Consider the following 25,966-nt stretch of genomic DNA (forward strand, 5'->3'; position numbering starts at 1 on the left):
GAACGACGCGCCGGTGGGACTGATCAATTACCCCCTAAACACAATTTTCAGTCAATGCGACGTGGTCCTGGGGGATAGATTGATATCTCAGGCCAGCGCCACGCACCCCTACAGGGCTATGATCGAAACCCTGCTCAACTATTCAGAAAGTTCTTTAAAAACTCAGTTCAGCGCCGGGCTTTTTTTTAAAGATACAGCCGGGGGTATGGACTCCACCGTTATCAATAACGGGCCGAACACAGGATTAAATCAACGAGCCAGATTCACAGTGAATTCGAGAGAGGTTCATCTGTTAGGAGCGATCCACGCTGACATATTTTTTAGCGAAAGGCTACTTTTGAACTCTGTGGATTTGAGAATTAAGCTCACCCGAGCCAGCGACGCCTTCAGCCTCATGTGTGCAGCTGATAGCACTTACCGTTTACAGATAGTGGGGGCTGCTTTGTTTATCAAGAAAGTAGCTGTTGCACCGGCTGTGAAGCTTGGCCATGCAGCTGCGTTACAAAGAGGAAATGCGCTCTATCCTCTGTCACGGGTGAATCTTAAAACATATTCTATCCCTCAGAATTCTCGCGTTTTTAATCAACAGAATCTGTTTTTGGGAACGATGCCTAAATACATCGTTTTAGGCATGGTGAACCACGAGGCTTTTACGGGGAGAAGAGATTTATCCCCGTTCAATTTCACGCATAACAACGTGGAATATCTCGCTCTGTGTCAGGACGGGAGGCAGGTGCCTGCAAAAGCGTTTCAGCCACAATTTAATCAAGGTGCCTCGGTCAGAGAATATTACAACATATTTTCAGCGACAGGAAGACATCTGAAAGATTTACCTCTGAGCATCAACAGAGAGGAATTTGAATAAGGATACACACTGTTTGTCTTCAACCTGAATGCGGCGGGGGAAGACTCAGACGCCTTATCCCCCGTTTTTAATGGTAATTTAAGACTGGAAATGAGATTCAGAGAACCACTGAATCACACTGTAACTTTAGTGGTGTACGCCTGTCACGAATCGATTTTGGAAATCAATTCTAAACGACAAGTGTTGGTGGATTATTACTAAAAAAAAAAAAAAAATGAACAACCATCAGCTGGAAAGTCTTCTGCGTCATTTGCTGGGGGAGTCGTTATTTTGCGGAGTGTGGGCCTGTGACCAGCTGCCTTTCCTGGGCGAAAGCTTCAGACGCCCTGCTTACGTGGTCGTCAACACGCATCCTAAAGATAAACCAGGCGAACATTGGCTGGCTCTGACTTTGGAAGAAGACGGAAGGAATACGTTTTTTGATTCGTTCGGTTTCCCACCGGATTTTGTACACTATCCCAAAACCATTTTACAATTTTTAGAGCAGCGGGGAGAAACTGTATTGTACCATAACAAACAGTTTCAGCACGTACTGTCTACCGCCTGTGGTCAACATTGTGTTTATTATTTATGTCATAGAGCTCTGGGGTTATCTTTTGAAAATGTTTTGTCTTTGTATAGAGAGGATGACCCGATAAAAAATGATGAGACCGTGACCCGTTTTGTACAGAAATATCAGCGTTGCGTGAGACTGAAATGTGCAGACTCTTTTAACCACGGTGCCTGCTCTTTAAAAATGTTTAGAGATTTTTATAACATATAGTTTTTCTTTTCATCCAATCGTCTGTTTTACTTTTGAATGTTTGAAAGTGAATTGTCTTGTGACATTTTTTTTAAAAAAGGCTGTAAACATGAAAATGTGTTCAATAAACATTTTTATTATCACACAGCAATAATGACAAAGCGATCTGTTTCTTATCACGTTAAGCTGATCCATCTAGGAGAAACCAATATCTTCTTCTTCTTCTTCTTCTTCTTCTTCACGCATTCCCTGATTTATCATCCTCCTGTATTGTTCTCTTGCGTGAATATTACCCAAGGTTGATATAGGCACGTTGACTGCTCTGAGAGTATTTAAAAAATCCGTCCAACCAGCGGGTTTTACGCCTGATGTTTTTTTTCTTTTGTAAGAGAGCGAAGCGAGTTTGATCAAGTCTATTATATGCGAACCTTTCACAGTCTTTCCGTTATAAACAAATTCCCCCGAAGGTGTCCAACCGGTGCTGGAGCTCTCGGTCAGTTTCTTGAGGATATAAGCTGCATTTTTATGGTCGCGGGGCAGAAGGCTTTGCAACACTTCCCCGGTGGTTTCATCCTCCGTCGTAATTTTTTTTCAGCATCTTCAGAGTCTTTATTATTATTATTATTATTATTATGTAAAATCAGAGGGATGGGCCGAGCCATCTCCGTCTCCCCTTGTTTGAGGAGAGTCAGGTATCTTTGCAGCAGAGCGTTGTATTTTTTAATTTTTTCATACGGGTTTAACCCCGTTTCATTTAAAACTTCCCTCATTTTTACATCCAAACCATTTTCAGTCGCTCGTCTGATAGTAGGCGACTCTGGGGGATGGGCGGCCTGATTCAGACGACTCATCTGCTGTGGCGTCAGTAAAAACATCTTTTGACCGGCTTTCTGAGTCATCTTTAATTTTTATTTATTAATCAGACCGCCTAAAAGCTGTCCAAATAGTGGAACAACGGTGGATAATAGAGGCAGCAGAAATCCACCGGATTGTTTGATCAGAGCCCCCCGTTTGCGTTTCAGACCGACCTTTTTATCAGCCAGCAGTCTGATTATTTTTTTCTGTCGTTTGAGCTTTTTATATTGACTGGTAGACAGAGGTATGTTACCCTTTAACAAGTTTAAAGAGACCTCGCAAAGAGTTTGGATAAAATCCGAGGAGCTTCGTTTGAGAATAGCACGTCTTTTGCGCGCAGGGGCTCTAGAAAGTAGTCTGAGCAAATATGCGTTTCTTTTGATACGCGCCGACATATTAATTATTTCTTGTTAGGCAGATAAACCACGGGCCACTGATCAGGTAGTACGCCACCGCGCAAATGAAAGACTTCTGGGCAATTAGGCGTCAAGTCTAATAATAAATACCCAAAGGGTTCTTTGGTAGCGTCATCAAAACTTTCTAGAAAAAAGCGTTTTTGTCCGGGGAATATTTGGTGAGATAACAGACTTATCTGCAATTTGTTTCGTGGATTTTTAAACAGAACCAGGTAATTACTGTTCAGACTGATGGTACGACTGTGTTTACCCTGAAAAAACATATTTTGCATCATTAAAATCACGCTCATGTTTCTGTGGTGTCTATATTGTGTAAAAATTCTGGCCACCTCGGGGTGGTCGCAGGCCTGAAAAATTACATCATCCAATATTATTAAATGATTTTTATCAGGAGGAAACAAATGCTCGTCGTCGAAAGAATCGGGCAGACCTTCAACGAATTTAATCTCTTTATTGGTTCTCTGCAGTTCAGCGTACATGGGTTGAAAGGAGGTGTACACATAGACAATATTCTCAGGCATTTGATTCAAAACATGTTTGGGGTGTTGGAGAATCTGTTTCACAAAGAAAGATTTTCCCGCGCCTGAAGGCCCGACTATGATAGCTGAGAAAGGCATACATAATCTAGGATCGAAATCTATTTCCTGCGACATTTTTGCATAAAAAAAATTTAATACAAAAATTAAAACCCAAATGGCTCTGTTTGACCGTTAGGCAGCAACCGTCTCTTGTCATACACAACCCTAAACCTTTTGCTAAATGAAGAGTTTTTTAGGACAAACCCGTTTTTATCTCTAACGATGCCCTGCTGCGGGGTGTCAATAAACCCCCTTCCTCTGAACGCTGGAGCTGCTGTAGAGGGGACAGAGACCGACGCTGCACCTCGTGCTGCTGCTGGACAAAGCCATCGACCAGATCTCTCACGCTGTCAAAGCTGACTTTTTCAGAGCATTCTCGAGTTTGAGTGATACCTTTCACCTTCAACACCACTTTTTTACGGTTTCTGGTTTGATAAGCATAACTTTTAGGACCCGCGGCTGCGAATTCTTCTATGCTGTCACCGTCTAACTCGTCCGTTAAGTCCCCCAGATAATTTCCGTATTTTAGTCGGTTCTCTCCCTGTTTGGTGACATAAATTATGCTGTCTGTGTCAAAGTACAAAACTCTCCCCTGGAGCTCCTCTAAATACTCGTAAAGCTTTAATCGTCCGTACGCTGTGGTAAAAGCCGCTATGAAAACGTTATCGGATTTGTTAGGCGGGACTATATAACGACCGCCGTGGGTCCACTGAACCAGAGCGGTTCTGTCATCGAGGAAAGAGAAGTAATTTACGTTGTATTTTTCAGAGAACATGTAGCTGAAAAATTCTTCTGGTTCGGTGACCAGAGCCGTCTGACACAGATTGTTTCTCTGAGCAAACTTCCCCCAGAAGCTGTTGAGACACAATTTGGAGATTTGTCTTTTAGCGGGGTTAGGATAAATTTTGTTCTCATCCAGCAGAATGCCCTGGTGAGAGTGATACTCCCTGATGTATCTCTGCCTGCTGGCGCTGTCATTTGCTTCAGGAGGAAATCCTGAAGCCTCCTGTTTGCCCTTAAGAAAAGTGTGTATGTATCCTACGAATACAGAGTCGTCCCGGTTCTCAAAATGCCACACCTCGGTCACCTTAACCACTCGATAACCCATCTGCAAAGCTTTGTTAAATTCGGGGGTGGCCCAGACACCTGTCAATGCGCGGCTCTCGTCGTCATGGTTACAAGCACCCTGCTGATTGTTTAGCTCTGCGCAGGTGCGGCAGAGTGTAAACACCAGCTTACCCGATCCGGTTCTGTAAGGCAAAACAGGGAAAAATAACCCTCTGGGAGGGTAGACCACAGCCCTGATGAACCCAAAGTAGCTCTGAGGGATGTTAAAAGCTGTGTGAATTATTTTAGGGTGACCTAGCGGGTAGGGAAAGCTACAGTTGACATAAGGATAGAGTGAGGTGACATCAGCGTATTCCACGCTCTCGTTCGCTGCTGCTGAATACCTGAGCCTGACCGCGCACGTTCTGCCCCCGTACAGAGCCTGGCGGGGGTGGAGGGGCTCAGGAGCTCGATAATCTTGCATGAAAGCCCTGACAGAGGGATTTGATTTCTTCATTTCATCCCAGCTATGCTCTCTCATAAGCACCACTTTAACCCCTTCCTTAGACTCTAACGCGTTTAAACCATGGTATCGCAGTGTAACTCTCCAAACGAGCGCCCCGTCAGAGAACAGGTCTCGTGAGGCTGAAAACAGGAGGGACAGCCGTGATAAAAACAACCCAGAAATTCCCACACATATTTATCACCTCCGACCTCTGAGTAGCCGTCCACAAAATACGGCCCCAACCGCTTTTCACCGGCGTTCAAAGCGTGCTGAATAAAGACGCCTCGGTCACGAGACACCCACTCCAGCCACTGGATGCTGGCGTGTGAATAGCTTTTGTATTGTCGGCTGTAATGATCTGGCGACGGTATGGCTAAGGTTTTAGGCAGCAGATGGTTACAGGCAAATGTTTTCATACAAGCGCTGGCAATCGTGCAGCAACTGAGCGGATCCACGCCGGTTTCCTCTATGTATCCGTTTCTGAATATCGTGCATCCCTCCGCCAGCACATCTACGTCGTTTTGGCAGTAATAGAGATCTTCCTGTTTAAAATTGAAAATTCCTCCGCGCACGGTCTCGTACCACTCCATGAATTCGCGCCTGGCTTCAGGCTTCATTCTCTCCGGGTGGTAATCCTGAGGAGGGGGGTAAGGACCGATGTAATTTAAATGATTCAAAGAGCTAAAAGCGTGTGGGGATAAAACCTTTGCTTTTGTCAGGGAAACCTAAAGCTTTAGGCATGGCAGCTAGAGGCATAGCGAGAAAACTCAGGGAATCGATGTATCGCTGGTTGTAGTCAGGGTCTGTGAAACAGAGTATTTTGCTCCCGTGCATAATGAGAGAGGACTTTAGAGCCAGCTCGACCATGGCTCGGAATACTATGTAGCTGTCAAAACCTTTAGAATTATGAGCTACAAAGATGGCTTTCTGATACATAGGTCTCCTAAAGCGCTGCACAAACTCTTTGGCGCAATTCACCCCTTCAGAGTGCCACCTCTGACCCTGTAGCGATTTAGCACAGACCAAAAAAGGAATGTGGACGCCTTGTTCATCCGTAAACGTTTCAAAATCGTAAAATATTATTTTTTCTGAATGGTCCTCGGACGGTTTAACGGGTTGTATGTAACACAGGTGGGTGTTTCTGTCTTGGGGGGTCGACGGGTCCCCTGTGGATTCACCGCAGATTTTACATTTTATAGCTTGACACATGTGAGGTTTCGTTTCAACAGACATGGGAATGTAATACAATCTGAGGCATTTGTCGCACCGTTTATACATCTGGCACTGACTGACTGATTTTTGAGCCCGCGGTCTCTTGACAGGCTGCTTGTGTCTAACTAAGCAGCTCTGGGAGCGACAGACGCGATTACAGTCTGAGCACAGGACGGTTCTGTACTCTGTCTGAACACAGTCGGGGTGTAAACACACTGTACAATGCGCGGGGCAGTGATGACTCAACACGTTGTCGTAACCCGAATAACAGTAGTGACAAGCGTACTTGGAGCCGAGAAACCCCTTGAGATCTTTGATGCCGTAATAATGATTCTGGTGCAGAAACAAATAGTGTTTTATTTTTTCGGGGGCCAGCCTGTTTGGAATTTTGAGAGAGTGCGCGTGTCTTCCGTTCTGTAAAATACCACAATTTTACAATCCAACAACTGTTCAAATTTTGACAGATCGCTAAAGGTCACTTGGTTCTGATCGTTTAAACCGGCAGCGATTTGAATCTCTCTATCTCTGCTCACGGCCTCTCTGTCGGTGAGAGAGGGGAACAGCAGATGAGCTACATTGACGGAAAAGCACGTGTTGTCGTCAGAGTTTTGTACTATGTACAGAAACCTTTTCTTTTTTTTTTAAGGATTTTGCTGTGCAACAATTTTTCCAAGGCTCTCTTCCCGCCGCCCCTCGGGTTACAGACGATCTGGACCACTAATTCCAGAGTAGCGTCGGTCATAATAGACATGTTGGACTGTACTAGACTGTCGAGGAGGGTCTGAAATGCTGAAAGGTTCTCATCGTCTCCGCCGTTGGTTAAAACGCTGGTGACATTTCTGGTCAGACTCTCCCCCCTAAGTTCCAACTGAATTTTGTCCTGAGGTCTAGCGTGTGAAGAGACCCGTTGAAACAATTCGTGAGCGGTCCCCATAACTTCCCCATAAAATGAACCGTAATCAGGTACACCCGTAGGGGGTGGAAACTGTAATAACTGTCTTATTTCTACGTTGTTAAATCTATTTCTAAGCACTTCATTCAGAGCGTTGCAGGCTGCAGGAGCTGGGGAAGTGTCAGGCTCCTGCTGGGCCGTATTTAGAATTTGACCCCCCGCTTGGTTTGAACAGAGATCAGCAGGAGGTGAAGGTGGTGGTGGTGATGAAGGTGAAATTTCATGGTTTACATTTAGCAAACTATCAAAATCCGAGCGATTGCCGTCTGCAAAATGTATTAAATCTTCAAAATCCACGCTTGTGACGAATTCAGGGTTGACGTCATTTATTAAATTGTGAAATTCAGCGGATGCATCGGTTTCAGGCTCTACATTTAGCAAACTATCAAAATCCGAACGAGTCCCTTGTACAAAATGTATCAACTCTTGAAAATCAGCGCTTGTGGCGGATTGTGGGTTTACATCACTGGCATTATTTAATAAATTGTAAAAATCGTTTGGTTGTGGGTTTAAGGTCGGTAATTCATTTGATCGGTCGCTCGCCCTTTCAGCCATTCTGGGTTTAATGTCAGATTTTTTTTGGGGGGGGGGATTTGTTTTACAATATTTTTTCAACTCAACAACAACAACAACAAAAAGAAAACAACCAAACAAACCTCATGAAACAGCGAAAAAAACAGAAATCCTCTTCGAATGTAATTACATTCTTGTAAGCTCCGCAAAATATGCTGATCCTGCGCGTAAAAGTTCATTTACCGCACAGGTCAACTCGTCTCTCAGGGTATCAAGCAGATAGCGGTCCCTTCTCCTCCTGCGATGTCTGGTGAAAGAGCCTCTTACGGCGCCTGAGAGAGAGAATAAAAATAAAAACACGCATGATTAAAATCACATTTTAAAAGAATTAGAATCGTTATGAAACTTTAACCCTGTAACACAAACGATTCAGACTGCTTACCGTTCCGTCTGGCGGTTCTATTTGTCGGGATCCTGGGATGAGCACGCGCCGCCGCCGCTGGAGCGGCGTAGGTCCGGCCTGGTGTCGGAGGAGAGGGGGTGCTGGAGACCGGCACCGTGGCGGCTCTCTCGGGGGAGGCGGGGGTCCTGATGCTTCTCCCGATCAAGGGAGGTGGTGGGGGGAGTGCGAGCGGAGCGGCGTAGGTCCGGGTCGTTGCTGGAGCTGTGGAACCCGGCACCGTTGCCTCGGTGTCGGGGTATGCGGTTGCAACGGTCCTGCCGCTTCTCACAATCAGGGGAGCTGCTGCTGCTGCTGCCGCTGGTGGTGGTGTTGGTGGTGGTGGTACAGGAGGTGTGTAACCGGTGGAACCCGGAACGGTCGCATCGGTCTCGGGGGACGGGTTTGCAGCGGTCCTGCTGGTACTGCTGCTCCCAATCAGGGGAGCTGGTGGTGGGGCGAAGGTCTGGCACGGTGCCGGACCTGTGGAACCCGGCACCTCTGCCTCGGTCTCGGGAGACGGAGGAGGAGGAGCTGGAGGACCGGGGGAGGTTGGAGGTGTTGATCCAATGGAGAAGAGAGGAGACGGCGGAGGTAGAGTCAAGGGAGGTGGAACGTGATGGAGCTGAAAATCGCCCGGAGTGTAGAGAACCCGAACTCCGGAGACACTCGGCGCGGTCTGCCACTGCCCGGCTCTGAAGCTGGATAAATCCCGCATCACTTGTCGTGTCAACGTAGCTGCGTCCTGGCCCTCTATATCCCACCCACGTTCGCTCCAAATTTCTTGGTTGCTGAATGCCTCGTTTCTAGCTGCGTTCTCAATGTGAAGTTCGATTTCTCATAGTTCTTCCTCGGTAACTAAAAAACAAAAAAGAAAAAAAAACTGAATGATTAAGTAAATTGTTTAATTCAAGGAATAATTATTGGATTAACAACAAGGAGAAGAAGAAGAAATACTCACAGGCCTCAAGAAAGTCAAAGTTGATCTCCTCGCCTATAAAACACAGCTTTTTTTTAGAAACAACAGATCATCAGAAAAAAGCGTGTAAAAATAATGCTAAAAATTGCAAACGAGATGAATAAACCACGTACCGTTTTCCATATTTTTTAAATTTCAGAAGCTTTGAGTAAAATTCAGCGTTGCTGAATGGATGTTGGAGAAAAAAAAAACACCGTCTCGTCTTTATCTGTTCAAACAAACAAGTGTGATGCGACTTTCGACCCCTGGAGGGTTTTTTTTCACACTTTGAGATCGTTCATCCCACACCCTATCAGTTTTCATCTGCATACGTTTCCATTTAAAATGTTTAACAAACTAAAACAGTTTTTCAAACTATATGTTTTTCTACATTGTTGAAACTTTCCGTTTAAAAAAGACTGACTGATCTTATTTTCTGATTGAATTATTTTTAAAACAGTCAAACTGTTCATGTTTTTATTAATGATATATTTCAAACAGTTACATTGTTCAGTTTTATTTACCCGTACGGTATATTTCAACAAGCAGTTACATCGCCTGATTTTATTTATCCGAATGGTATATTTTCAACTGATGAACTGCACAGTTTTATTCTTTTTTGGTAGTTCTTGTTGAGTGTCTTGTGTTTATGAATTAACAGACTGTAAAAAAAAAAAAAAAATGTTTTGTTTAACATTCTCCACTTCTCTCCCCCTGCGTCTCTGATAACCCTGTGGTGATTAAGGAGGGGCTTAGGGGAGAGATAGGCGATCACATTCACATACACACACACACACACACACACACACACACGACGGCGAGCCGACAAGTCATACCAGAGAACAGCATGGGGTTCAGAGAACGCTATTACAGAGAGAATACTGAAACATTTTTGATTTTCACAGGTTTCTCTGTCAAAGAATGCTAAAAACTCTGTCATAGGAGGGATGAAAACGCCGAAATTTTTGTTTTACAGGGACGCTTCTGCTCCAGATCAGATAAATACTTTTGACTGTTAGGACCCGGGAGGGAGGGAGGGGGAGAGGGGGGGGGGGGCGCATCTGCACCGAATAGATAAGCCGCTGAGGGTTAGGGAGACACTTTAGACCTGACTTTGGCGTCCGAGGGGAAGGGTCTCCCGGAATAAACAAAGATCACGTGGTGAAAATAACACGTCATAAGGCGGGACTTCCTGTAAAAGAGCACGTGGTAAGGCGGGACTTCCAGTAAAAAGGGGGCGGGGCCACCTGTCAATGTTGTGACGTGGCAGCTTCTGATTGGAAGCTGTCAATTTTGACGAAAGGTGGTTTATATTCTCGTCTCACCTTGACGCCAGACTCTTCCTCCACCCCTGACGATCTGGTCAACCTTTACAATAACTGCCTCACTAACATTCTCAACTCGCTCGCTCCTGTCAAAACCCGCTCTGTTTACTTCTCTCGGTCTGCTCCCTGGTTCACTCCCAATCTCCGTGCCATCAAGTCCAAAAATCGACAGCTCGAAAGACTTTACAGGAAATTTGGTCTCACCATCCACAAAGACATGTATACTGCTCAGGTATCTTAATACAAGGACTCCATTTTTCTAGCTAAATCACAATACTACTCTGGACTCATCTGCTCAAATGCAGGCAACACAAGGACTCTCTTTTCCGTTTTCAATAGCCTTATCCAACTCCCCGACTCCCTACCCCCCCACCTCTACTCCCATGACACCTGTAATTCTCTCCTTCAGTTCTTCAACGAAAAGGTCATAAAAATCCACCAACATCTTGGCTCCACTATCTCACCAGTCCCCTCCTCTGAACCTTCCCCCCATCCCCCCATCCATTTTCCACTTTTGAACTCCCTGGTCCCTCAGTAATTTCAGAGTTTATCATCAAGTCCAAGCCTTCCACATGCCAACTGGATCCCCTCCCCACAGCCCTGGTCAAATCCTGCCTCCCCTCTCTGCTCCCCTTCATTTCAGCCATCATCCATTCCTCACTATCCTCTGGTATTGTTCCCACTCCCTTTAAATCTGCAGCTGTCAGCCCCATCCTTAAGAAGCCTGGTTCAGATCCCAATAATTTTAATAACCTCCACCCCATTTCTCACCTTCCCTTCATCTCCAAAATCCTAGAGAAAATTGTTGCCTCTCAGCTCCACACCCATCTCACACAAAACTCCCTCTATGAACAATTCCAGTCCGGCTTCCGTCCCCCCCACAGCACTGAAACAGCCCTGATTAAGATCACAGATGACTTCCTTATGGCATCTGACTCCAGTTTACTCTCCATACTCATCCTCCTTGATCTGAGTGCGGCCTTCGACACAGTTTCTCATCCTATCCTCCTCACTAGACTTTCTTCCATAGGCATCACTCACACCCCCCTTTATTATTATTATTAATAATAATGCATTTTATTTATATAGCGCTTTAAAAAAAACTCAGACACTTTACAGAGATAGTTAAACATAATCAGAGACACAGAATACAGGATAAAACAGAAACAGTAGGGAAATACAATATAAAACAATATGGAAATAAGATATAAACAATAAAAAGTTGTGATGGTACTAAAATTAAAGAGTTGAGGTAAAAGCAAGTCTGAACAGATGGGTTTTGAGGGTGGACTTGAAGCTGGTGATGTTGGGGCAAGCACAGACAGAGATGGGGAGGGAGTTCCAAAGGGTGGGGGTGGCAACAGAGAAGGCCCGGTTCGATGCTTGGTTGTGGAGGGGCATGAGAGGAGGTGGGCTTCAGCTTTATTGGTTTCACTCTTACCTCACTGGCCGCACTCAGTTCATTCAGCTCAAGTCCTTCACCTCACAACCCTCTCTCGTCACTTCTGGTGTGCCCCAGGGCTCCGTCTTGGGGCCCCTTCTCTTCATCATATACCTCCTCCCCCTTGGCAATATTTTCCGTAAATATGGTATCCACTTCCATTGCTTCGCGGATGACACCCAGCTCTATCTTTCCAGTAAACCAAACTTCACCCTCCCTCCCTCCCTCCCCCACCCACCCACTGCCTTTCCGAGATCAAATCCTGGTTCACTGCAAACTTCCTCAAATTAAATAGTGATAAAACTGAACTACACACGTGGACAAAATTGTTGGTCCCCCTCAGTTAAAGAAGGAAAAACCCACAATTCTCACTGAAATCACTTGAAACTCACAAAAGTAACAATAAATAAAAATTTATTGAAAATTAAATAATCAAAATCAGCCATCACTTTTGAATTGTTGATTAACATAATTATTTAAAAAACAAACTAATGAAATAGGGCTGGACAAAAATGATGGTACCCATAACTTAATATTTTGTTGCACAACCTTTTGAGGCAATCACTGCAATTAAACGATTTCTGTATTTGTCAATGAGCGTTCTGCAGCTGTCAACAGGTATTTTGGCCCACTCCTCATGAGCAAACAGCTCCAGTTGTCTCAGGTTTGATGGGTGTCTTCTCCAAATGGCATGTTTCAGCTCCTTCCACATATGTTCAATGGGATTCAGATCTGGGCTCATAGAAGGCCACTTTAGAATAGTCCAACGCTTTTCTCTCAGCCATTCTTGGGTGTTTTTGGCTGTGTGTTTTGGATCGTTGTCCTGTTGGAAGACCCATGACCTGCGACTGAGACCAAGCTTTCTGACACTAGGCAGCACATTTCTCTCCAGAATGCCTTGATAGTCTTCAGATTTCATCGTACCTTGCACACTTTCAAGACACCCTGTGCCAGATGCAGCTAAGCAGCCCCAAAACATTACTGAGCCTCCTCCATGTTTCACCGTAGGGACAGTGTTCTTTTCTTCGTATGCTTGGTTTTTGAGTCTATGAACATAGAGTTGATGTGCCTTACCAAAAAGCTCCAGTTTGGTCTCATCTGTCCAAAGGACATTCTCCCAGAAGCTTTGTGGCTTGTCAACATGCATTTTTGCAAATTCCAGTCTGGCTTTTTTATGAGTTTTTTTCAGCAGTGGTGTCCTCCTCGGTCGTCTCCCATGAAGTCCACTTTGGCTCAAACAACGACGAATGGTGCGATCTGACACTGATGTACCTTGGCCTTGGAGTTCACCTTTAATTTCTTTGGAGGTTGCTCTGGGCTCTTTGGATACAATTCCAACGATCCGTCTCTTCAATTTGTCATCAATTTTCCTCTTGCGGCCACGTCCAGGGAGGTTGGCTACTGTCCCGTGGGTCTTGAACTTCTGAATAATATGAGCCACTGTTGTCACAGGAACTTCAAGCTGTTTAGAGATGGTCTTATAGCCTTTACCTTTAAGATGTTTGTCTATAATTTTTTTTCGGATGTCCTGGGACAATTCTTTCCTTCGCTTTCTGTTGTCCATGTTCAGTGTGGTACACACCTTTTCACCAAACAGCAGGGTGACTACTTGTCTCCCTTTAAATAGGCAGACTGACTGATTATGAGTTTGGAAACACCTGTGATGTCAATTAAATGACACACCTGAGTTAATCATGTCACTCTGGTCAAATAGTTTTCAATCTTTTATAGAGGTACCATCATTTTTGTCCAGGCCTGTTTCATTAGTTTGTTTTTTTAAATAATTATGTTAATCAACAATTCAAAAGTAATGGAGTAAGTTGATTATTTAATTTTCAATAAATTTTTATTTATTGTTACTTTTGTGAGTTTCAAGTGATTTCAGTGAGAATTGTGGGTTTTTCCTTCTTTAACTGAGGGGTACCAACAATTTTGTCCACGTGTGTACTTCTAGTTGGTACCAACTCCTCCCTATCCAAAGCTGACAGTTTCTTCCTCACCATAGACAGCTCCACAGTGTCCCCCTCCCCTCAGGTAAAAAGTCTGGTTGTCATCCTCGACAGCTCACTTTCTTTTTCACTCCCACATTAATAACATCACTCGGTCTGCTTATTTCCATTTACGCAACATTAATCTTCTCCGCCCCTCCCTCATACCACGGCCATTCTAGTTCACAGCCTCATCACCTCCTGAATTGATTACTGTATTTCTCTCCTCTTTGGTGTCCCCCACAAATCCCTCCATAAACTCCAACTGGTCCAAAACTCTGCAGCCCTTATCACCCGTACTCCCTCCTTTCACCACATCACCCCCGTCCTCCAGCAGCTTCACTGGCTCCCGGTCCATTTCCGCATCGTGTTTAAAATCCTTCTGTATACATTTAAAGCCATCCACAAACCTCGACCCCCCTCCATCTGTCTGATCTCCTCCACATTGCCACTTGGTCTCGTTCCCTCAGGTCCTCCTCCTCCCTTCACCTCTCTGTACCTTCTGCCCACCTCAGCACCATGGGGAGCAGAGCTTTCAGCCGCTCTGCTCCTAACTCTGGAATTCTCTCCCACCAGACATCCCAAACATTCCCTCTTTAACCTAGTTTATATCACGACTCAAAACTCATCTGTTTAAATCTGCATACTCATTTTAATTCATTTATTGTTTTTTAACTATTGTGTAACTTGTGTCTGTTTTGTTTTATTTATTTTGCTGTGTTTGTATCCTCTGTAAAATGACCTTGGTTGTTATGAAAGGCGCTGTCAAATAAAATGTATTATTATTATTATTATTATTATTATTATTATTATTATTATTACGTGGAAATGGCTGAATGTGGATCCACCTGATGTTGCGGACTGGACTGAAACATACACAATGCTGAGACTAACTTTTTCTTTGAGGCAAGCCTCACAAAAAGGAGAATGCTATTGGAGGAAATGGAAGCATTTTTTCTGTAACCAGATACCATTTGGAGAAAAGAGGGGAAAAAAACGAGTTGTAATACAATTCTGTATCTAAGATGTACGTTTTCTCTTTGTAAGCTGCATTTTTTTCTATCTCATCGGTCGATCAGTTCATTATGTTTTGTTCCAGGTTCGTAAAAAAACAAAAAAGAAAAATGTATTAAAAATAAAGTTTAAAAAATATATGGGTTCTGTAAAGTGTCCTGAGACTATTTGAATTGGCTGTGGTGCTACATAAATAAAATTAAAAAGAATGGTGTCAAATTGACCTCAAGGATAATAGGAAAGTTAAGTATTTTGCTCAGAAGGACCTCTGTCACGTTGAAGCTTTTAATTGTAGAGAGAAGTGAATGTCCTCAGTTGGCCAGATGTTCCCAGCTGGCATACAGAACTTTAGCCTGTGAAAACATCTGCTCATCACTGGTGTTATGTTTCATCCTCTCAGGACGCTACACAAGATTTTTAAGGTCGTAAACAGGGAAACTAACAAAAACTACACACTCAAGATGGGGTTAAAAATAAAAAAGGAGTCACTAGTACAGAACAGCTTGATTGTCTCATTCAGACTCAGTATTGTAAAGAAAGCCAGCTGATGTGCTGAACCTTCTGAAGCACCCTCCTCATCTGAAAGAAGCAGCAAAACCCTCTCTTTATAATGTCTCCCAGCCAGGCTGATCACCAACAGCCCACACCTGAGCTCCATTTCTCAGGTGCAGCTGATCTACCTGATGATCAGGGTGAGACCTGGTTTTTGTTGAAAAAAAAAGAAGCCCAAAAACCTTTCTTGTCAATCCATAACACTAGATTGCTAATAAGGCTGTTTTTCACACAAAATGTTTTTTTAAGGCCTTGTTTTGTTTGTATCACATCCCTAGTCTGGAGACTCTTAGGTTACAGATTAGATGGTGGCGGAAAGTTCTCATGAGAATCTTGCTTCCCTCTCCCCTATGTGATGCTAGCACCAAAAAATGAAAATGATGCTCCCTCTACTCACTTCAATAACAAGGCAGACATGCTGCTAAGAGTGTTCCTCCAGACACACAGTGAGACATGCTGAAGACATCAAGTCAATATTGGAGCTCTTCATAGAACCAGCTGTTGAAAATATTGTACCAGTATTGTGCAGTGGTTTCCCACAGGTCCATTCCATGAGAAGAGTCAAAGTTCTGGTGGGAAGAGTTGTTTTCCTCCCTCCTGTTCTGGATCAACTGAAAAGTGTGAACTCTGCTTTGTGGAGATGTTCGGTCTCATAGAGACAAGTGTATGAGGCAATAATAAGTTTGCTGATTTTCTCATTTTATTCTTATGTTATTTACAGTAAATATAATTTTTGCTGTAACTTTTGAATCTTAAGTTTACATATTGGTTTAATAGGTATTTCAGATTAATGCTAACTGAATACGGTTATTTGTTTCTTTTGGACTGGAACAGACTGTTCACTTTATGTTTAATCTTTGGTGGTACTGTAGCTTTAAGAGCTGGCAGCTTGGCTCACTGGAACGTGAGATTATTGTGATCAACGCCAGGTTAGCAGTGGAGACACACGGTTTTCTTACCGTGTCCCGTCCTGTGTTTGTTTTGAAAGCCTTTTTTGTGGATTAATCAGCAACACAATGTAAATAAATACATTCTTGTTTTTTCATCATAACCTGGACTTGGACTGGATTGTTCAATACAACTGGGACTGGACATGAGTAAACCAGAGATAACTGCTAACTAGCATTAGCCAGTACAAGTTTAAACAGTTTGGGCTCAGATTGCCCCCAGAGGAACACCAACGCTGCAATACATGTTCAGCACACTAAAAATATCATCATGATAATTCATGCTTAATAAGTTGTCCCATCAAATCAGGAAAAGTCATGAAATATGAAGAAAAAGGAAAGAAAAGTCAACTATGACTTTTTGAATGGTAAACATTGAATGGAGATAACTGGAGGGTTAAAACAAACATGAACTGACTTCTGTTTGACTTCTCCAGGAATAGTAAAAAGAGACAGAAGAACTGAATAAAAGGAAACACATGGTCGGATCACTTCTCTATGGAGGGTGGCCTAGACCATCCAAGGATGTCCAGAAATGACTCTGTGTCAGAATAATAGACTGCTCAGAGACGGAAAATTCATTCAGAAAGAAGATTTACATAGTGGAGGAAGTCAATTATATGGAGGACAAATCACTCTGGTGGGAGGAAGTTAAAGAGTAAAGTGCAATAATTAGCAAACAGAAAAGGTGGGAGGAAAATAGAGAAGAATTTAGAATTAGAGAGCAGATACAGACAAAGATAGAAAAAATAGAGGGAAGTACAGCACACAACATAACAGAGTATCAATGTCTGAACAAAGAACTGGAAATAAAAACAAGAAAATGCAAAGCTGTGATTATAAGGAGTACGGCAAAACAACAGAGGGAGAGACAACTTCTAAGGTTTGTAAACAAGAAAGCAGGAAAGATGCCTTATAAAATAATTAACAAGCGAAAAGGGGGGAAAATAGACAAAACTGAGCAGATTCTGAGGAGGTACAGCATTTCTACCAAGATCTGTTTCCAGAGAGGGAGTGTAAGGAGAAGCTCTCAGGGCCCTGAGGAGGCTGAATGGTGTGACTCCTCCCTGGTTTAGGAGAGCTGGAGGCGGCCATCAGTAGACTCAGGAGGAACAAAAGCCCTGGCTCAGACGGCATGACCTCTGACTTCTACATCTCTTTCAGAGACCAGCTGGCCCCGGTCCTTCTCTCCCTCTACCACAGCATGGAGGAGCAGAGGTGCACCCCCAGGACCTTGATGCTCGGTTTAGGTAGTCCGGTGTACAAGCAGAGAGAGGACAGATCCTGCCTAAAGAACTACAGACCCATCAGTCTACTCAACACAGACTACAAATTATGCTAAGACACAATCATACAGTATACCTGGGAGGGACATATCAGACACAATACTGACAGTAAAACATGGGATGGAACAATTACAACAAGAAGGGGGGGTCTGTGTTATAGTAGACTTTAACAAAGCACCTGACAGGGCAGAACATGGGTTTTTGTGGAGGTTAATGAGGACACTGAGGTTTAGGAACAGGTACATGGGATGGTTTAAACTGCTATACAACAATGTGCACAGCCAGACTGTCAGGACCCTCCTCTGGCTCAGCATCTGTCGCCCCTTAATCCTCTCCACTTCCTTTTCCTTTCATTCTCTCCTTCTGTTCTCTCCCCCGCTCACTCTTCCCCCAGCACCGCTTCTCCATGGCTGCAATAAATCCACTGATTACATCAGCAGGTATCCAGACAGCTGTAGGTCAGCCACCTGCCACACCAACCTCTCCATAAAGACTGGTTTCTCTTTCCACTCCCTGCCAGATCGTAAACACAGCTCACGCTGTCAGTTTGTCAGCTCACTTTGCACATTTTGTGTCTAGTGTTTTCAGAAGAATCTGACACCCGTTTACTCTGCCTGCAGATCCCCTGACCCCGCTGTTGAGATTCTGCCGCTGTCCTGCCAGTTCGGCCGCATGCTGACCTGTTCAACCGGGACCCCGGGGCGCTCCAATCCAGACCACTGGGGTTCGACCTGCATTCCAAAGAGGTCCAGCTTGTCACTGTGCCTCTGGCTCTCCACTATGGCAGCCGCCACTGCTGCACCTTCAGCCTCACCTCCAGCGGTTTAAACTCAGTGCTGAATTCCTTTAGTATTCTGGATGAATGAGAAACAGTTTTCTACATTCTGTTATGGTGCTCGTTCTGCTTTATACAGTGATCATTAGTGAGAATGTTGATGTCTGGTTTGTATCATCTGTAAATGTTCCACGTCCTGTTTCTGCTGTTGAACTTGGTTCTAATGTAGAAAATCCTGCTGAGGCCTTTTGCTGCCACTCATTTGCATCACGATTAGCCTGAAAAATCAGTTCATGTTCTTCCACACAGAAGAAAAACTCCCAAATTCTATTTAAATTGTCATCGTCTGATCAAACCATGAACTCTCACATCAAAACTTAGGACATGACTTGCAGTAAAAACTATTGCTGCTGTTTAGACTCGCACACAGAAAAACGTTTTCTTTAAAGCATGTAATTTCATGGAAATAAATCCAATAAAACCAGGTTTTTTAGTTGTTTAATCAGGATTATACAGGGAAGCAGAAGAAACATAACAGGTTTTATGAGCATCACACAGGAGAATTCAGTCAAAAATATACATGACTTGATCTTTTTTTCAAAACATGATTTTTCAGCAGATTAACAAAACAGAAACACAATAAAGATTTTTACATAAACTGATAAAATCAGAATCAGGTCAGGCATATTGTCAGGATCCTCCCCTCACGCTCACCCACACCTGACACCTGTTAATTCATCATCCTGTCTTCTCTCCCTCTCCTGACAGCAGAGCTGATGAGAGCAGCTGAAACCATTCCCTCAGTCAGTCCCACCAGAGTCTGAGCAGCTGACGATCATTCTTCTGATTACACCCTGGCAATAAAACACCGACTCATCCTGCAACATCCTGCCGGATCGTTAGACTCGACTTACCCAGTCAGTCGCCTTCTCGTTCTTTTGACCTGTTGGTTTTTGAAGCTAACCACTAACCGTGTTCTCCTGTCTTACCAGAATCCGCTGCTCAGACTCCTGCCTGCTGTTTCTCTCTGGTTTCCTCCTCTGGACCCAACCTCGCCCCAGAACCTCCTCTCGGCACCATTCCCCCTTCTCTCCTGGCGCCCCCACTCCTGTCTGTGACAATCAGGAAGAAATATCAAACCAGCCCGGTTCCGAACGCTCCAGTCTGTCCAGCCTGCATCCTAGCCCTCCTGTCCCCAAATCTCTGCATCCCCTCCAGTCGCCAGGGATCCCAAGACCATCCGGCGCCGCACTCTGCTTCCCCTCCTGGAACCTACGGCCGCCGACCCCCGGCTGAAACGCAGCCCACCCGGTACCGCTCCTCGCTTCCCCTCCCGACAAGACCCCGGCTCTTCTCCCGTCAGATCCACTTCCCTCTCCCCCATAATAAATCATTTTCAAACTGCATCTTGGTCTCGATAGCGTGGTTCTCTGCTCGAGTCCAGCCTAGTTGTATAACACACATTTGGGTTCTGTAAAGAATCTTGAGACAATTTGACTGTAATTGGCACTATATAAATAAAATTGAATCACTCAACAGGAGGTCTTCGGTTTATGACATCACCGACCTACAGTGTTTCATCGTTAAGTCCGAACTGGTTACATGGAACTAGTTCTGTCCTTCATTATGGTTCCCAGCATGATCAAGTAGATCAAATCATAAACGGGTCAACATATTCTGTTATCTTCTAGTAAAATGATTTATACATGCATGAAAGTCGTTGGTATTCATGACTGAAGAACTGATGTTGTGATGCAACTGTTCACATTTTTGCTGGAGTTCCGACTTGCGGTGAGAACCGACTTCCATCGATCCTTATGAATGGAATTCAGACGTAAGTAGAGGACCTCCTGTGCTTTCTGCCATGGGTTCACCACATGACACCACAAAATGGGATAAAAAGTTAATGACGAGGAGAAATCTGTTCTACATGTAAAGATCTATGAGTGTGGGATTATCTCAGGTAAAAAAATGTTTTTTAAAACCCTCAGCAGCTGACACACCAACTTGGCACTTTAAGAGACCAAACCAGAGGGTGTTTCAATCAAGAACTTTGGGCAGTTTTGTTGTCCATTAAAAATCTATGAGACAGTAAAGAGAAAAAACACTCAGATAAGATTTACTGTCATTTTGTTATCTACATGGATGTTTTTTACAGTATTATTTTTGTAAATGATAACACGGAGAACAGAAAGGCTGCAGTAGGAGAATAAAAATGATGTGACGCCACCAAGAAAAGGAAAAGGAGGTTTCAGATTCAGGTCTGTTATTAAATTAATCTGAAACCAAATGGGGAAAAATAAAGATGTGAAATGAACTTCATGATCATCTTGCAGTCTAATCTTGACTGTCATTGTTTCTACATAATTTTCCATTCGCCTGTTTTTGTGTATCTGTTGTAATTGTACTTTTGCAAATCTCGGCCTGATCCTCACTGGATGTTCTTCTTCAAACACATTAATTTTCCTGCTCTGAGTAGAAACAGCAGAGGTAAGACCAGACTTCTGGGAAGAATAAGCCAGATACCTGTTGTCATTATCACACAATTAGTATCACTTTCCAACTTGTACACCACAGCCCAAACCAGATACCAAGTAAACCTCACCACCAGTACTCCCAGTATGACCATAATGGTGTAGAACGCCCTCTGCTTTGATTGGTCAACCCTCTTCCTGTCCCCACCCTGTTCCCCTGGACCTGGACGAATCAGAACACAGAGAACAGAAACACTGCAGAAGGAGACGACGGATAAAGATGGTATCAAGATGCATAAATCATAAAAGATGGACTCTGTCAGCACCAGCATACTGATCTTTACAAAGCAAAGCAGCCAGACACAGCCGATGCTGATGTTCCTGATTCTGATCCCTCTCTCTTTTCTCAGGCTCAGGTAGGTGATGGGATGGACCACAGCCAGGTAGCGCTCCACACAGGTCAGGACGTGGAAGAACATCCCACCATACCAGGTGAAAGAAAAAGACAGACCCCCACTAATAATGTGATTAAATGATCAGCGTAGATACCACAGCAGCAGAGGACAGACCCAAAGACTCCAATCATCTCCATGGTGACCATGTTGTAGGTGAAGCTGTCAGAGTGACTCATGATTGCTGCTGAGGAGGTGGAGTGATTTTGTCTCCATTGTTGGAGACCATGGTAGATGATGAAGATGGACAGGGGAAGGAGGAGGAGGATGTTGGTGAAGATGAATGTGGTGAAGATGAGGGAGCTTGGTCTGGACATTAGACAATGGATGAATAAAGAGAAGTCAGAGCTAATGGAGGAGATGTTTGGATGGAGAAGGGAATCTTTGGAGGAGTTTACAGACATCTGGAAGAGAAGAAGACATGACAATCAAATGGATTAAATCTTTGAATATAATCTTAGCATCTGTGAAAGAAAGGAGATCTTAATGTTTTCAAGGCTGACTGATTGCTTTTATATTTTAGTTAGGGTTAGGCTTATATACTCTTCTCATGTTCTCATCTGTACAGTTACAACTATTTCTTCATCAAACTTTGCAAATACTGGTCTGACACTTTATTTCAGGTGAGGGGTCTTTAGTAAATATTGTACACATTTCTACATATTTCAGTCCTCCACATGGCTGTGAATTTAAGATGATACTGATGGTAAAAAAATAAAAGCCAACCAACCTTCTGAGTGTTTGTTTCTGAGCTTCCTCCCTCTGTGTCCCTCCTCGGTGGACTCTGTGGAGTGTTTGATCCAGATATCCTGTATTGGATGGATAACGCAGCAACACTCCACCTCTCTGAGTTAAATTCAAATATGTTCCATTTGCATTGATAAAACACTGTGACAATGACAAACTGATTGTCAGATGATCAACCAAAACTGTCAGAAACACGCTATGGACACACACACACATGCACATTTCAAATGATGTCCAGACAAACTTTGTATATTCAAATCAGAGCCATTACTCACTGTGTGTTTTTCAGCGTTTGTGTTATTTTAATCACACCTGTTGCTGCAGTTTATTGATGCTTTAACCCTTGTGCACGGTCACCGCATCAGTGAGGTTGCTCACTGGCTGAAGAGTGATCAACCCCAGGTTTCTAGGGTACCAGACATCCACTCTAGGGTACCAGAAGGATTTTTTTATTATTATTTATGACTGCCGTACATGTACAAGATGGGGGGATCATAGTCAGCCTCAAAGCAGCCAGAGAGTCTGACAGAAACCCAAGGTGAAAAACACAAACAACAAAAGATGCCTTTTGGGAGCGGTGAGAGCGCAGAGAGCCAGGCTTCGGAGACGCGATGTGACATGGTCATGGGCGAGCCAGCGTGACCAGATAGCGACGACGATGATAGCGACGACAACGACAGCAATGACGTCTATAAGGTAATGGTGTCAAGCTAACGGATTCAATCATGATGGAAGGAAACCATCTGTGGGTCAAGGCCGCTGGGTACAAGATCTTTGAGTCTCCCTCGCTGCACCCGCGGTATTACAAAAATTTGCTCAAGCTGGACAACCTGTGCACCAAATCCAGGAGCACTTTAGGCATGGCCACGGGGGAACCCTATCCAGAGCCTTTCGACCAGTCACTGATGGAATAGCAGCTGAACCTGTGTTTTTCAGAGATCGCAGGCGACCTTGAGCTCAAAGTCAAGGTCAAAGCCCAGGAGTGCTGCCAGGAGGGAAACAAGCGTGCTGTGGATCAAAATCTAACCAAAAAAAGCAAGACCTGGTCGGTTGGGAGCGGTTGGCCGGTCGGGCTAAATGAAAAAAAAAAACAAATCAAAAAATAACAAAAGAAACAAGGCCGGTCGGCCGGGAGTAAGAAAGCTGGTCATTGGGGAGCGGTCGGTCAAGCTAAACAAAACAATAATAACATGACGATCCCCCCCATCTACCCCACCTCCTACAGGTGAAAGAGATCGACTGGATCTTTTCCCTTATTCTTGACCATGGCCCATACAGTAGGTCTGTCACAAGTCGAACGTATAATATGCTCCTCCAGCAACACAACAAACTCAACCAGGACCAGGGGGCTCTCCTCCGACATGGATAGTAAGCCACCAACAGAGGATACAACAAGGAGATGGGGAATGAGGAAGAGCACGAGGAAGAGGACAACATGCTCATGTTCAGACCCTGCTCTCAGGACTCAGGAACTAGTCGGGACCAGGGAAGACGAGACTACTGCTGCTACTACACAACAACAACCACAACAAAACCTCGAAACCTCATCGGGAACAGGAGAAACGAGACTGCTGCTGCTACTGCAGAACAGCAGCACCACCACCACCAACAAGAACAAAAACAACAACAACCTCAGAGTCCTACAACTGAAACGGTTTCTTCTGGCCTTCCAGAGTCAGACAAAGAAACCACCAACATGTGATGGATAACACTCCAGCAGCTCGATCCATGGAACGATAGGGGACAAGCCCGACGAGCAGCACAACTGAGCCCAAGGAGCATGCCCAGTAACAGCAACGGAGATGGTGAAGCTCAGTGCCCAGGTCGCCCGGGGGCAAATGATGACGATGACGATGGTGACCATGACCATCTTCACCCCAACCCAGCTCCGGGACCCACAGCTCTTGCCAAAGCCAAGGCCAAAGACATATTCTCCACATTCCTCGCATTCATCCTCCCAGATATCCAGGACACGGTGATCGAAATGACCAGTCACGAGGTAAGAGAGTAGAGTGTGAGCCCCGGACGGATGGAGAAGGATGGACAGACCAGGTTTCGAGCGTACCAGGGCTAGCTCATTCTGTCTGGCATCTGCAGGTCTGGAGGCAAGGCCTGCGAGAGTCACTGAGATCCCAATACCAGGCGACCACTGTTGCGGTCCGGCATGTCGCTAAAGACATTCAGAGCATACTCTAGCACGCTATGGTTTGACGACCGAAGGACCAGAGAGTCTAGGTGACGCCTCGGTTTGGACAAGTTGGCTGCCACAAGACACGTGTGGGACCTATGGCGAATGGCACCAGCTAGTCTTCCTGGGGTCCTGGAAAAAAAAACAACCTCACATCAAAAGATCATGCTTCTACATCACATCTGTCAAAATACACATCTAATGTGCATCATGTTTACGGTGACAAGTTGATATTAGACCAGTCATTCAGACAACAGGAACAAACAGAACAAGAAACAACACAGAAATGGGACATTATACTTGACCATGTAAACCATGAGAGTTTACCATGCATGCCTTCTGTATTTGTGTGTGTGTGCCTCTGTGTGAGTGCCTCTGTGTGTGTTTGTTTAAATAAAACAAAAGTTGAGACGTGGAGGGCACCTGCTTGATACTGAGTGCAAGGGGCAGGTGCTCTAGCAGCACCTGGTGTCTATCTGTACATACCACTGTGTACAGCGGTGGAAAAAAGCTTTCAGACACCCTTAAAATCTTACACAATCTCAAATATTATAATGAAATATTTCTTTAAAAATCTTTCCAAAATGTTTCTGTTTCTAAAGGTGTGGCTGCATCAGACAAACACAAACACAAATATTTCATTGTTTATAATAAAAACTAACAAACTACATTTGTCTGTTCTCAACATTGTATCAAAGTCAACAAATTGCAGACAATGTGTTCAAACTGAACATTAAATAAATAGATAAATAAATGACCCGATGCTCAAAATTTCTGATGTATTTTTATGGAACCCATGAATTTTAAAATTTTCATGGCTTTTTTGGGGGATTTGTTAAGTATTCTGGCTGTGACTGGACTGAAAAAAACTACACTTGTAGACCTAAGTGTGCTTCTTAATGCAGTATTTCACAGATGCATGGGATGTCCCAATACTTTTTTCCACCAATCTATAGCGAAGGCTACTATGAAAAATGTAAGATCAGACTGTTACTTGCTTTGAAGCAACTGTGTTTACCTGCTGAGAATAAAATATACGGATACGGCACTTTCCATTTGCCAGACAGATACGGACCGGTATGCGAGTCTCACGAGTCAAGAAGCTGCTAACCACTGCAAACTGTTGAAAGGTAAGCAAAGGTTAAGGTTAGTGTTAGGGTCAGGTTTAGGGTCCGTACCTGTAGTACCGATGCTATGGGTCCGTACCGCTAGCGTCTACCGGGAGTCACGTGACCAGATCTCGCGTATCTGATTGGCAAATGGCAAGTGCCGTATCCGTAGTCCACAGGCTACGGGTACGGGTCCATATCTCTAGCAACAACCTAACAAAAAAGCTGTCAACATTCCTCTTAGATGTCATCAGAAATTTCAGTCTGGAGAGAGACTGAACAACTGTCAGCTGTGTGAGAAAACATTCACAACAACCTCTGAACTAAAGCATCATCAGAAAGTTTTCATGGTAGAGATGTGATATACTGCAAAAATTACAGTATTCATTTGTTACTTATTGACCCTATAGGCTTGCCGTATCTTGAATACGCTGCGCATGCTTGGTAAGGTGCTTACATCTCCTCATGTGCTGACTGTGATGAATGATGTCTCCTTAGCTTGCCAGTAAAGTTGTTAAATGTGTGCAACCACCTCGTTATTGGAAATACACCACAAGAGACCATACTGCTGCTACAAGTGTGGGAA

At 44.2% G+C, this 25,966-nt stretch overlaps 1 long non-coding RNA gene across 1 annotated transcript; it reads right to left on the minus strand.

Moving 5' to 3' along the window:
• Positions 1 to 18,892: 18,892 nt before the first annotated feature.
• Positions 18,893 to 24,872, minus strand: LOC127533126 (uncharacterized). Its single transcript, XR_007940823.1, has 2 exons — positions 22,067 to 24,872; positions 18,893 to 21,740 (listed from the first exon to the last, which is right to left on the minus strand). It is a non-coding gene; the product is annotated as an uncharacterized LOC127533126 (long non-coding RNA).
• Between the last annotated feature and the right edge of the window lie 1,094 nt (positions 24,873 to 25,966).

The sequence above is a fragment of the Acanthochromis polyacanthus genome, chromosome 3 (genome assembly GCF_021347895.1).
Source record: "Acanthochromis polyacanthus isolate Apoly-LR-REF ecotype Palm Island chromosome 3, KAUST_Apoly_ChrSc, whole genome shotgun sequence".
Lineage (NCBI taxonomy): Eukaryota > Metazoa > Chordata > Actinopteri > Pomacentridae > Acanthochromis > Acanthochromis polyacanthus.